This window comes from Mesocricetus auratus, unplaced genomic scaffold, assembly GCF_017639785.1.
Source record: "Mesocricetus auratus isolate SY011 unplaced genomic scaffold, BCM_Maur_2.0 Super-Scaffold_100030, whole genome shotgun sequence".
Lineage (NCBI taxonomy): Eukaryota > Metazoa > Chordata > Mammalia > Rodentia > Cricetidae > Mesocricetus > Mesocricetus auratus.
In genome coordinates this window covers 14411017-14424541 of record NW_024429211.1, presented here as the reverse complement: position 1 = coordinate 14424541, position 13525 = coordinate 14411017, and the positions used below count along the sequence as shown (strand labels likewise).

Sequence of the window (13525 nt, the reverse complement as noted above, 5' to 3'; positions counted from 1 at the left end):
ACACCGACAAACAAGATCTCACCACTGACCATTTCAACATGACTGGAACAGTCTTATCTTTGAGATTCAGGAAGGAAACAACTATGTTCCAAGCAGCTAAATACACAAGTCCAAACAAAACCAAGGTATGTTTTAACTTCCACACTCACTGGGCAGCCCATTCATCTCCTTCAGCATCCCATAAAAGCACACTTTCTCCATATCTCAGTGAGGTGGTCCTCACGCTATCGTCACAGGACGGATGTCTGCGAGGCCAGACTTCTGATGCTGGTGTCCGTCCTCACTTTCTTACAGGTCGTCCTCCTGGAGGGCAGTCATCTGAGCAACCTCTAAATCATGCGCTCACTGTGCTGCCACACCTCATGTGGGGTGGGGCAGGAGCCAGCATGGCAACAAGCTCTGAGTCAGGATCTCCAACGAGCTTTCTGGCAAGTCATCCAAAGGGCTTTTCAAAGCTGTTGTTACTTTTGTCAGAAATGTCACAGTGCTGAAGGTCCTTCTTTTTGGTGGAAGACAATAGGTTTTTGACTTGTTTTCTTCTTTCCTATCCTCTTTGTTCCCACACAACACAATGGGGATGTTTTCACATGCACACACATACCAGACCTCCATGCCAGTTAGGTATGTTCTAATAAATAACTCTTGGGGTTAATAGCAAACATTATAACTGAACACTAGGCTTGGATACAATAGGCATTGTGCAGGCCCCCAAACTCCTCCTGGCCAGCTGTGTCTCACACATTGAACCTTGTAGGTGCTCTGTTGGTATGGAACACGAGCGTGAGTCTCCTCACCCAGGGCAGCTACACACTTCTTCCCAAACTTACCCATCAAGTGGCACTTCATGAATGTTGTCTTCCTGGTGCAGGTGTCACCCACCAGGATGAGCCTGAATGGGACCTATGGCTCTCCCAGATTCGTTTTTGACTCCCAGGTATCAAAGGGATGCAGTGATGCCACAGAGTTAGCAAGTAGATTGCCTTCAGAGGCCTTAGCCATTAGCTTTAGATATACCTCAGAAGTTTGTTTCTTTGTTCTGTTTCTTTTCAGTTAGCCACTAAATTCATGAGGTTCCATAACTTCCCACATCGTGTTTTCAGGATATTCCAAGGGATGTCAGAATATTCCTCGTCTCAAACAACAACCATATGATTATGAATGTGGTTGAAAAGAGATTCTGTACCAAATGGCAAATACAATCAACAAAGCATTGATAGTACAACCCACCATGAGGAAGTAAGGTTTTGTCCGTGAAAGTAAGTGTGGTTCAACATTTGGAACTCTGTTAACGATTCTTCTCTACTTATAGGTTAAAGGAGAAGAACCATATGACAGTCTCTGCAAATGTTGAATGCACATTTTTACAAAGCTAAACATCATTTCCCCCATTAAAACTTACTTAGTGAATTCTGAAAGCTATAAAGCTCAAAGAACACGAGAAATGAAAAGCAGCATTCAACTTAATATATAATAAATTATAGAGGCCTCTCCCTCCAGTAAAGAAAGCACAAGACGGACACTGTCCCTGAGGTTGGCCAGGATGAGACTAGATTCCTAGCCTAAGCAATATGATAGGATAAAGAAATAAAAGATTCAAATATTTGAGGGAAAGAGATGAACATGTCTATTTGAGGATGGTAGAATTGTTTGGATGGGCATTATAACAAGATTAACTATTAAGAAGTTTCTGCCTTAAAAAACTATTATTAAGGCTCTGGGCACAAGGAAATATGCAGAACAATAACTCTCTGGTATGTTAATCACTACTGGTTGGGTACTGGTGTTAAGCTTTTGTTACTCTAACAAGCTCCAGAGACAGCCAAGGATAAAGAGAAGGGATTTACTTTAGTTTCCTGTTTTAAAGACTTTAGCTCTGATTGCTTGGGTTCATTGTTTTGGGCCTGTGGTCAGGCAGCCCGTTGTGGTGGCAGTACATGACCAGCCCTTCATCTCATTGTCAGGATACAAGAGAGAAGAGGAAGGACTTGGCCCCAGTATCTCACTCAAGGGAGGTATCCCTACAGGAAGACCTCTCTCCAGATTTCTTTCTTTCTTTCTTTCTTTCTTTCTTTCTTTCTTTCTTTCTTTCTTTCTTTCTGTCTGTCTGTCTGTCTGTCTGTCTTCCTTCCTTCCTTCCTTTCTTCCTTCCTTACCTCCCCTCTCCCCTCCTCCTCCTCCTCCTTCTTCTTTTTGGTTTTTCGAGACAGGGTTTCTCTGTGTAGCTTTGCAGCCTGTCCTGGAAGTAGCTCTTGTAGACCAGGCTGGTCTTGAACTCACAGAGATCTGCCTGCCTCTGCCTCCCAAGTGCTAGGATTAAAGGCATGTGCCACCACCGCTTGACTCAGACTCCATTTCTTAAAGGTCCCACCAGATCCCACCAGCACTGTGATCTGGAGACCAACCCTTTAACACAGGGGTCCTTTGAGGATATTCTAGCTGCAAACTAACCTAGCAGCCAATAGGGAGAATTCGGACAACAGAAAGCTCTTTAACACACCTGGGAGTAATGACAGACGAGATGTCAAGGCCAGTGCCATGGCTTCTCTCAACAAAAACTCAGTGTTAGAAGTGTGCCTTAGGGAAGGATACAGGATTGTTTATTTGAAGAGCAGGCTGGTAAAAAGTTACTCTCCTGCTTCCTCGTTGCCATGTGACCTCCCTCCCAAGCAAGCACGGCTGCCACTTTTGTGGCTGGCTGCTATAGAGCATTCAGAAGAGCCATATGACAGTGCAAGCAGATTGACGTCTCAAACTTTTACCCTCCAAAACCGCCACCTAAACAAGCCTCTTCTTATAAATTATTCAGCCCTGGGCGTTTTGTTACAGCATCACGATGCAAGCTAAGACAGCTAATGTAAAGGAAACTTATATCTTTATTATGTAAGCTAAAGAATAGTAAGAGACAGCCGGGCGGTGGTGGCGCACGCCTTTAATCCCAGCACTCGGGAGGCAGAGGCAGGCGGATCTCTGTGCGTTCGAGGCCAGGCTGGACCGACAACCTCCAAAACAATACAGAGAAACCCTGTCTCATAAAAACCAAAAAAAAAAAAAAAAGAATAGTAAGAGATAAATACACTATGTTTCCCTAAGGTAGACTTAGTATTGTAAAGGCAATGTTTCTCAAATTAGTTCATAAGTGTAACTCTGCTAAACAAAACACTGAGATAGTTTTGGTGAAAATGTAATTTGTTCTAGAATTAATCTGGAAGAATAAATGGAAAGAAACAGTAAAAAAAAACTGAGGAATAAAAACATAATGTAAGGACACTTATATTATTAGCACAAACTATAAAGCTCTGGAAGTCCCTACCCCCACCCCAAATGTGACCTGGTATAGGTAAAGCCATCTCAGAGAACAGAGTAGAGAATGCATAGGATCACAGCAGAAAGGAACCTCTTATACCACCAGCAACAACAGCAATTGAAATATTGTGACAATTAACGACCCACTTAGAAGAAAAAGAAAAGAATAGGAAAGAAATATTAGAGCATGTTGTTTTGTAATCTTGGGATAGAGGATTTCTTTCTTAGTGCATAACAAAGCCTTGGGATGACAGATTTGACTAGGTACAAATTCTGAATGTCTGCGGAACAAAAGACAGCTACAGAGAGTTAAACGATGAGCAACAGACCCAGAGGAAGTATCCGTGATGCCTGCACCAGACAGCGATTCAAATCTAGACTGTAAGGGCTCGGTAGAAACTGGGTCAAAGGTGTTGGGTTAGTTAAGGAAATACTTGCTGACATAACAGGCAGACCTCAAACCTCACTGGAACCTCAACCAGATGATCACCCAGCAGCTCTCCTCCAGGCAGCGAGCGATACAGGAGCCCAGATTTTGGGTCTTTCCTATGTGGTTCCCAAGATTGAAGCAGGATACACAGCAGCACCCTATTGCTATAACAACAGTTTTCTTTTTTCCTTGACCATGCTGGAAGGCCTCTGATTTCCAAATAAATGTCACGCCAAGGGCCCCACAAGAACAGCCACGGTGTGTGTAAAATGTGGTCAAAACAGAGAAACTGTTCACCCTTCGCCCTTTCAGTTATTACAAGCTATTGACTGAGTGGGTGTTGTGGGTGTCAGGGACAGGGTCTCCACCTTCATGGGGTGTGTCCAGAGCATGCTGGGAAAAAAACACCCTAGATAACCCATACATGCATTTTTCAATCTGCTTTGTGATGGGCTATAGGCTGAGGAGATTTCTTTTTAAAAGTGAGCCTTTTGCTAGGTGATGCTTTTATTTTACTAAGGGAAGATGGAGGGGGTAAACCAAACAGATCTCAGAGCAAGATCATTTCACATAGCTACGGGTTGGGAAACCTTAAGCAACCAGCCCAAACCACCTCTCCTGGGAGGTGACGCCTGAGGTGTGGCATTAGAGAGGAGTCCCAGACAGCATTAGGAGCAACAGCACGTGATGCAGGGGGATAGCCCGAGTAAAGACTCTCAGTTGGGAGTGAGCTTGGCATTCTTGAGTTGCACAAAGAAGGTTGACTTGGAGAAGTGGGCCTCGGGGAGTGTGGTAGCATCTCCGGTTGTTTGTTCTACAGGAGGAAGGACATAGCAAGAGGCCAAGGAGACACTTTTGAAAATGCTTCTGAAGTCTGTTTGGAAGCAATCTGTCTTCTGGCTCACCTTTATGCCACTTATTGCTGACTGTACTCCTTTGACAAGTTTCAGTGGAGTAGAGCACCTCAATATGCAGAACACATCACAGGTCCATAGACATTCATTTCATCATCCTTGATTCATTAGCAAAGCTCATGCTATAGAGCAGCCCGCATGACTTATCCTGTGCCAGCTTCATGAGACATGTTTTAAACCCAATAAAGACTTAAGTGGCTGTTGATGTTGTTAAGTGCTGTCTGTTTTGGTCACTGGGTCTAGTTGTAATTTGGGGACGTGTCTTCACTTTTTATTAAAACACAGAGACCACTCAATAGAGCACCTTGACACAGGCTCTAGCTGGCCCCATGCAGTGTAGACCAAAATATGCACAGTGAGCTGTCTAAGACTTCTCTCCAGCATGCTCTGTACACACCTCACAAGGATGGCGACCATGTCCCTGACTCCCACGACACTGACTCAGGCAATATCGTGCAATAATTGAATGAGTGAGGGGTATGAAAAATGAGATTTTCTGTGCTTTGAGCACATTTTACACATTCTGTGGTTGTTCTTCACTGGGATGTTTCTTTGAGAGCTGGAGGCCTTCCAGCTGGACCAAGAATGAAGACTACGTTCATGGACATCTGTCACTATTCCATCTTACCACCTTCCTCTAATCTACCCCGACTGTGAGCCACTGGAGGCTCCCCAGGACACGTCCTCCAAGATTTTGCAAACATGGGCCCTCCATGTGGAAAGGGCCACTGTACCTGAGTTCAACTAGCCAAGTAAACTGCTATCCAGAAAGTCCTAGGTCAAATGTCACTGAAGAGCATTGCCTGGCTGTCCCTCCTTCCTTCCCTGGCCACATCAAATTTCCCTGCCATGGAGTCTTTCTGTCCTTTTCACAGTGTTACAGAAGTCCACAGTTTTATTCTGTAATAGTTTGTACACTGTTTTGTTGTGAGCATGGAGACAAGCCATTACTGGGTTTAAATTTCAGTTCGGCCACTAACAATCTTGGGTGAAACATTTCCTCTTTCTTTTTCTACTTTTTCACTGTAGAAAACACAGGGGGTGGTTGCTAGGACTTGCTTAAAATGGAGTTATGAAAATAAAGAGAACAAATGCCAAGTTGTAATGTCAGCTAATATAATTTGACGAGCCTGTTTCCTCTATCATACTGTGCTCTTTGCAAGACACTTCCCTTTCTGCCTCTTTATTTGTTGGTCCCTGTTCTCAATGTGTGTGTGTGTGTGTGTGTGTGTGTGTGTGTGTGGTGTGATGTTTGTATGTGTGTGGTGTGTGTAAGTGTGTCTGTGGTATGTGTGTCTATGTGTGTAGTTGTCTCTGTGTATCTGTGTGTGTGCCTCTGTGTCTATGTATGGTGTGTGTGTGTGTGCGCGCGTGGTATACACATGCACATGTGCCTGTAGAGGCCAGAGATCCACATTGGTGTTTTCCTTAGTGACTCAGGGTGTTTCACTGAACATGGACTGCTGCTATTTGGCCAGATTGGCTGCAGAAAACCCCAGAGATTCTCCTGTCTCTATTAACCAGTGCAGGGATTATAGGCATGCAGCACTGGCCCTGGATTTAAAAAATGTATTTTATATTGTTATTTTTAATTATGTCTGTGTGTATGTCTGTATGTGTGCGTGCACATGCACACCCCCCCACACACACACACGTGTCCTGGGAAACAGAGCATTGGATAGTAGAGCTAAGACTTACAGGTGGCTTAAAGTCACCCGACATGGGTTCCGGGAATTGAACTTGTGTCTTCTGCAAAAGGAGTACATACTCTTAACTGCTGAGCCATCTCTCCAAACCTGGCCCTGGCCTTTTATTTTGTGGGTACTGCAGAACAAACTCAAGTCTTCATGCTTGCACAACAAACACATTGCAGACTGAGTCATTTCCCCCAGCCCTTTTTGACTCTCTCCTCCTCCTCCTCCTCCTCCTCCTCCTCCTCCTCCTCCTCCTCCTCCTCCTCCTCCTTCTCCTCCTTCTCTGCATTCTCATCCTTATTCTTTTCCTGCCATTGGATCAGATCTGAGGGGTTTGTAGTTGGAAGTTTCTTTGGGCTGTCAATCAGCTCCCAAATAAAGACAGGGAGACTTGCTATTAGTTATGAATGCTCAGCCTTAGCCTAGGCCTGTAATTTAACGTGTTTCTATTCATCTACCTTTTGCCTTGGGACTTTCTACCTTTTGTTCAGTCTGTATGTCCTACTTTCCTGCTTCCTCTGTGTCTGTCTGTCTGGCCCCTGGTGTCTCCCAGGTGTCTCTTTTCTTCCTTCTCCTACGTAACTCTCCCTGCCTGGAATTCCCACTATACCTCCTCCCTTGATATTGGCCATTCAGCTTTTTATTAGACCAATCACGTGCCTTAGGCAGGCAAGGTAAAACAACAACACACCTTACTTAATTAAACAAATACAACACATATTTACAGAGTTAAACAAGTATTCTGTGACATAAACTTCACATTGTTAAACAAATGCAAAACATCTTTGTACAGTTAAACAAATATCCCACAACAGGGGTAGATGGTGCAATTTTGCGGCCCCTCAAACTTCCCAGCAAAGGGTGTCAACATGACGGGAGGTGTTATCTGAAATATTTGAATTGAGGAGGACTACTCATCTGAGCTGTTATTTGTAGAGAGAAAAGAGAAAGCCATCCAAGGAAAACAAACAAACAAAAAATAAAAACATATCTCTAGGAGAGGGGATAGCATGTGTAAATGTCCTAATGGAAGTGTGTGTGTGGGGAGAGAGAGAGAGAGTGAGAGAGAGAGAGAGAGAGAGAGAGAGAGAGAGAGAGAGAGAGAGAGAGAGAGAGAGAGAGAGACAGACAGAGACGGAGGGGGGGTGTCACATGGCCACAACATAGTGAAATGAGGGAAGACTCTTCCTTAGGTCCCCAGCAGGTTTTTTTCTGGAGTGGGTAAAACCAGCCATTGTTGGATCTGGTACAGCTGGAATAGGGAGTTAACTGCTTCTGCCGGAAGCCCTCAGACTGTTGTTCTGAGTTACTTGAAAGTGCCCCAACCTCTGATGAGTGCCAGGACCCAGAAATGTGTGCCACCAACACAGACTAGAAGGTGTGTGGTGACTTCAGAGAGACTGGCTGGGAGACAAGAGGCACAAGACAGCAGACAGAGGTGACCCTCGGTGTAGAGATTCCAGCCTGGCTGGGTGATTGATTGCCAAGAGACCGCCTTGATTTTGTTCTCTAATTATGGTGTTTATTTGGTGCATTATAGCAGGCCTGAAACCCCTCATAGCAGCCGGTACTGATTCTTGTTACAATGTCCTAATTAAGCTTTGATTTATATGCTAATTTTATTCCAAGTGTGTTCAAAAGGGGGAAAGTTATTAGACTTTATTTTGAGATTACATTCTAATCCTGAGGTCTGCCTGAAAGCCGCGTGTTTTTTCTGTCACCTTTTGTTTCTGGGATGTTGGTGGCAATTGTGATGATTTCCTCTGAGGGGAGAGATGATGAAGCTGTGAGGGGCTGTTTCGAGTCGGTGGGGCTTTTGCTAATTGGAATTATGTAACCTCTTGCCTTTGTCTTGACAGCTTTGCAATGAGGCTTGCCCTGACTGCCCAGCTGGTTAGGAGGGACTCCTGGGCTGTGCCTTGGGGATGTCTCAGGCTGGTACACGCTTGGCAGGAAGGCCATTCCATGAGGGAGGGATTGGATTTGGGAATGTGACTGGAAGTGGGGTTCAGCTCATAAGCCCCTGGAATTTGTGAGGGTCACACTGCAGCAGCAAGGGAGGAGGCAGCCCGGCTTTGCCGGGGAAAGTTTATGACTTTTGGTGTTTGTTGTTCAAAGGATCATTTATCCCACGTGGGATAACTTGAACTTTTCTGTTCAAGGGTTCAAAATTCTTGTTATGAAGAAAATTACCTCTAGACCTTAGATTAGAAGATTCGTGCAGGTTCACAAAAGCCCTGAGACAGGATGCAAGCAGAGGTTGTATCTGCATGGGGACACCCCCTCCCCGGGCGGGGGGGGGGGGGAGGACGCTCAAGTTTACAGCAGATTTTCAGTACTAGTCTTTTTTAAAAAAATCACAGGATGAGGCATGAGATGGAGGCATCAGGTATGAATGTGTCCTTTTATTTGCTGCATTTGACTGTGTAGTCCCTTCCTCTCCGCCTATCTGAATCTCTGGGTGGACTCTGAAGACAGAGGGCCTGGGGAGCCAGTGGAATCAGGTGGTATGCCTCCCCCAGCTGGTCCTCCTAACCCAGCACGGGCAGGCGAGAGCACAGGTCTCTTCTCTAAGCTGCGGAGAGTCCTGTTTGCCTTCACATCAGGGAAAAGCGGCTTCTAACCTAAGTGAGGCTCAGTCAGGAAGCCCTGGAGATCCTGGAACATCCCAAGTCCTCTGTGACACAGCACAGCTGTGTCTCTGATACCATCCTTGGTCCTACTGTATTCTGGCTCTACAGCTCCTCCCTCTAAATAACAGTTTAACATGGGCATGTTCATTTTACATTCTCCTTTTGTGATTAGCGCAGGCTCTGCACCTCAATGTGTTGCCTTTGACATCTTTAGTTTATTCTGGAAACAAAACGAAACTTAGGGATTGGAGTCTGTGAAATGGCAGTAAATAACACTGATAGGCTACCAGCGCCATCTTGTTCACTGTCCTCACAGGTTCTCTAGGGGAGCCTCTTATCACCCCTATATTTAGGTGGGGAGACAAGAGGCCCCAAACCATTGAGGTCACATAGCTTCTGTGTGATGACAAAACCTATGTCAGTCAGGCTCCGAGTCCGGGCTCAGCACTGCTTAGAGCTATCTCCTGTTGGTTCCTTTCCTTGCCTTTGTTCTTTCTGTGTATGTGTTACAGGGTCCCCCGTGTAGTCCAAGTTAGCCCAGAACTGGTGAATCTCCCAGTTCAGCTCAGCTGTTCAAGCGCTTGAATTACAGATGCAAACCCTGCTCAACTCCATCATTTCCTAAACGTCTTCTTCGCAGCCGTCTCTGTAAAAATCAAGACCCCCTGAATCTGGGTGTCAGTGAGGAGGCCTAGGGAATCTATTGAGCCTTGGGCAGCAGATCAGTACCCATCCCAAGTATACACACGGACTTTGGACTCCCATAGAACAATGTGAGGTGCACTCCCACCCTGAACTCTTGGGGAAGGGTCTAGGCCCTTCCCTATATGAAATGACAGACTATGGTCACCCCCATGGTGGGCCTCACCCTCCCTGGGGGAATGAGGGGATAACGGGGGGGGGGGTTGGGGGGAGGGCACGGGAGGAGGGGAGGGAATGGGAGAGGGACCTGGAACTGACTTGTGAAGCAACCTCATTTCTTATCTAAATTTAAACTGGAAAATAAAAAAAAACCCACAAAAAAAATCATGCATTTCTTCTTTGGGTATGAAGACATGAGGTATGTGTTGGCTCTTCTAGTCCAAGATTATATAGCTCAAGGGTATTCTGAGACCTGTTCTCTGAGAAATCGGGGCCAAGCCATCTAACTCCAGCATGTGACCCAAGTTGAACAAGCATTTCTCGGGCACCTTGGGTCTGTAGTGAGAGTTTTGCATCTGACCTAGTTGGGTTGTGCCGTGGCTTCTGGAAAGTTCAGTGCTTGCTTCAGATGCAGTGTGTTAACGCCTCTACTTGTCTTTCCTGCTTCCTGTATTTTTAGCTTCACACCTTGGTTTCTGTGAACTCTTCCGTATTGTTAAAATGTTAGGTGGTGGCTGCATCCTTGACACCGATGCAGAGATGTCTGATCTGCTAAAACCCAGGTGACTCAAACGAGACAGTCCATCATGAAAATGTATTTGTAGAAGGGCATCGGGTAGGTACGGGTATATATAGTTGGTAAAATAGTTACCTGGCATTCCCAAAGCCCTGGGTTTGATGCCCAGCACCATATAATCACTGTTGGATGGGCACCCAAATTCCATTTATATGCCAGGGATAAATACTGATCGACTATCCAAGGCCCAATAGATTACCTAGGCCTCCTCACTGACACCCACATTCAGGGGGTCTTGATCAGTCCCATGCTGGATTCCCAGCCATCAGTCTGGGATTCAAGAGCTAACCCTTGTCAGGTCAGCTGTTTCTGGGGGTTAAACCAGCCCAGTCTTAACCCCTTGCCTTAATCAATTTTAAAGACTACAATCAGCTGAGTTTGCAAGGCCTTGGTTAATTAAGATGATCTAACCTCCCACCCCGAGTCTGTGATAGACTCTAGGGGTCTAACCTGGCATGAAGGGTGCCGGTTGGGGTGGGGTCTTCTGGTCCTGCCTAGTCCCAGTCTAAAGAACCAGGAGCCCAGTGCCGTGTAGGGGAACTGGATCTGCCCACAGGGACTGAGAAGCCCAACGGGATAGTAATTGCTGCTCACTGTCATGAGGGATGCTGGGGCATAGGGAAATGCAGATTGTGCATAACCCACTTAGATGTCTATTGAGACTGAAGCAGAGGCCACAGGGATGTGCTACCAGACCAAAATCCCAAAGGATACAGTGCCCAGGAAGCTGGACCTCTCACACACAGTGCTCAGTGCTCTGTCCGTGGTCAGCCCCACCTAGACACAAGTTTACTAGGGAGATAGTAGAGTTCCCTATGTGGAGAGTAGTGACAGGGTTCCTTAAAGGTTCTCAACAGGGCTGGGCGTTGGTGGCGCACGCCTTTAATCCCAGCACTCGGGAGGCAGAGGCAGGCGGATCTCTGTGAGTTCGAGGCCAGGCTGGACCGACAGCCTCCAAAACAGAGAAACCCTGTCTCGTAAAAACAAAAAACAAACAAAAAAAAGGTTCTTAACAGGTCTGGAAGTAGACAAGTAACTGTGGAACTGGTGTTGCCTGCCTGTGTGGGCATGTGACAAGGAGAAGTCAGGTCTGCTCTCACCTTTGGGGTTATACAGGTTAACACTGGCCTCTGGCATATCCCTGGGCCATCTGGGAGAGGTTGGCCATTGCTCTACATACTCAGTGTTTCCCTTCAGTCTGGTTCCTCTTTAGATAGGACCCTCTATTATCCCTCATATACTTCTCTCAAAGGTCACCACAGACTCTGGATTGCTCAGAATGCTCTGTGAGTTGGGCAATGAGACTCAAGGAATCCCCTCAAGCTTGATCTGTGAAGCCATGCTGGGGTCTAGACAGTAGGGATGGGTCATTCAGTGTTCCACAAAGAGTGAGGAATGGGTCTCATCAGCTCTGCTTCACCCTGACTTGGAAGATCATGTCCACCTGCTCTGGGGTATGGTCATGGATGTGGGTGCCAGTACCTGGATCACCTTCTCTGCCTTTGCATCCGAAAGCCTGAGGGAGGATGAGGAAGAAACTGAAGTGTAAGCTTGTGGTTTGATCTTACTGCCGTCTATAGGTAAGCAGGAAGAGGCGTGCTAACTAACACACTGCCTTACTCATGACCCCATTCTCTTGGGAGACTCTTTAGCTCCATGCTACAAAGCTGGGTCTCACCATGGTGGTTGCTTCCTTCTCCCCTTTCTACCCCTGCCCTGGACTTGTTACCTGCTTACCCTCAGGCCTGCCGGGACATATGGCCTCTGCTCTTCAATCCCGGTCCTGTCTAACATTCTGCCTCTCCTGCTCGCTGGACCACTTGGGTCATAGAGGTCACTTTGTCTATGGGTAGAGGACATTGACCAATTGCTGACAACTGCTGGCAGCCAGCAGGTCCCCGGCATTCTCCTGCCTCTGACTCCACAGTTCTTGGGTTATAGGCATGCGTATGACCACGTCTGGTCTTTGAATGTGGGCTCTGGAGATTTAAACTTAGGTTCTCATGCTTACACAGCAAGCACCCTTATCCGGTGAACCATTTTCTTAGCACTGTCTTTACCTTTCATTTCGCTTTGTTTCCTTTATTTTGTATGGCTTTTGTAGCTCAGGCTGGCTTCAAACTTGCCTCGATCATCCTGCCTCTACATCTCCAGAGCTGGGGGATTACAGGCATGCTCCACTTCATTCAACTAGAATAGATTCTCTCTTTTGGAGGCTTATTTTTAATTTCTACATTGTGTGTGTGTGTGTGTGTGTGTGTGTGTGTGTGTGTGTGTGTATCTGTGTGGAAGTATGTGCCTGCTATTGCAGGTGCCCTCGGAGGCCAAAGGCTTTGGATTCCCTTTAGAGGCCGAGTTACAGGCAGTTTAAGCTGCTTGATCTGGGTGCTGGCAATAGGAGTTGGGCCCTGTGTAAGAGCAGCAGATGATTCCAATGCCCGATCCCTCTCTCCAGAGCAGGCTCCTCCTCCTCCTTTTCTTCATCTCCTCCTCCTCCGTCTCCTTCTCCTTTGCCTTTTTTGTGGTTGTAAAGTTTAGAACTCTTTAATGTTTTTATTTATTTTTTGAGAATTCCATATGATGTATTTTGATCACAGTCTTTTCCCTCCCTGAACTCCTCCCAGATCCCACCCAACTTCAAATTCTTTCTCTCAAAACAATATATATATTAGATGCCATTCTTCTACAGCTTTGCTGACGGTGACTAAGTGGATGTCGCCTGTAGTTTCTCTCTGAGTTCCAACATCTTCATCAGCAAAGTGCATGAACAGAGTTTACTATCTCCCTAGTAAACTTGTGTCTAGGTGGGGCTGACCACGGACAGAGCACTGAGCACTGTGTGTGAGAGGTCCATATATATATGGAGTGTGACTGGTGTTAGTCACCTACTCCTGAGCATGGGGCTGCCCCTGCCCTGGCTGTGCTTTATTATACACCCGTGTCACCCCACAGGAGAAATCTGACTTTCCCAGGAGTTACCAGTCACAAATAGCTTTCTGGTGAGGGTCGGAATTTGTGCCAAGTCCTCCCAAAGCTAACCTGGCCACATGGAAGAAGACAGGGTTTTGAAATGTTCTTTGAAGGCCAGCGTGGTAGCCCACATCTTTAATCCT

General features: G+C 46.2%; 1 pseudogene; it reads right to left on the bottom strand.

Moving 5' to 3' along the window:
- Window positions 1-288: 288 nt before the first annotated feature.
- LOC101834928 lies at window positions 289-999 on the bottom strand (annotated as a pseudogene).
- Between the last annotated feature and the right edge of the window lie 12526 nt (window positions 1000-13525).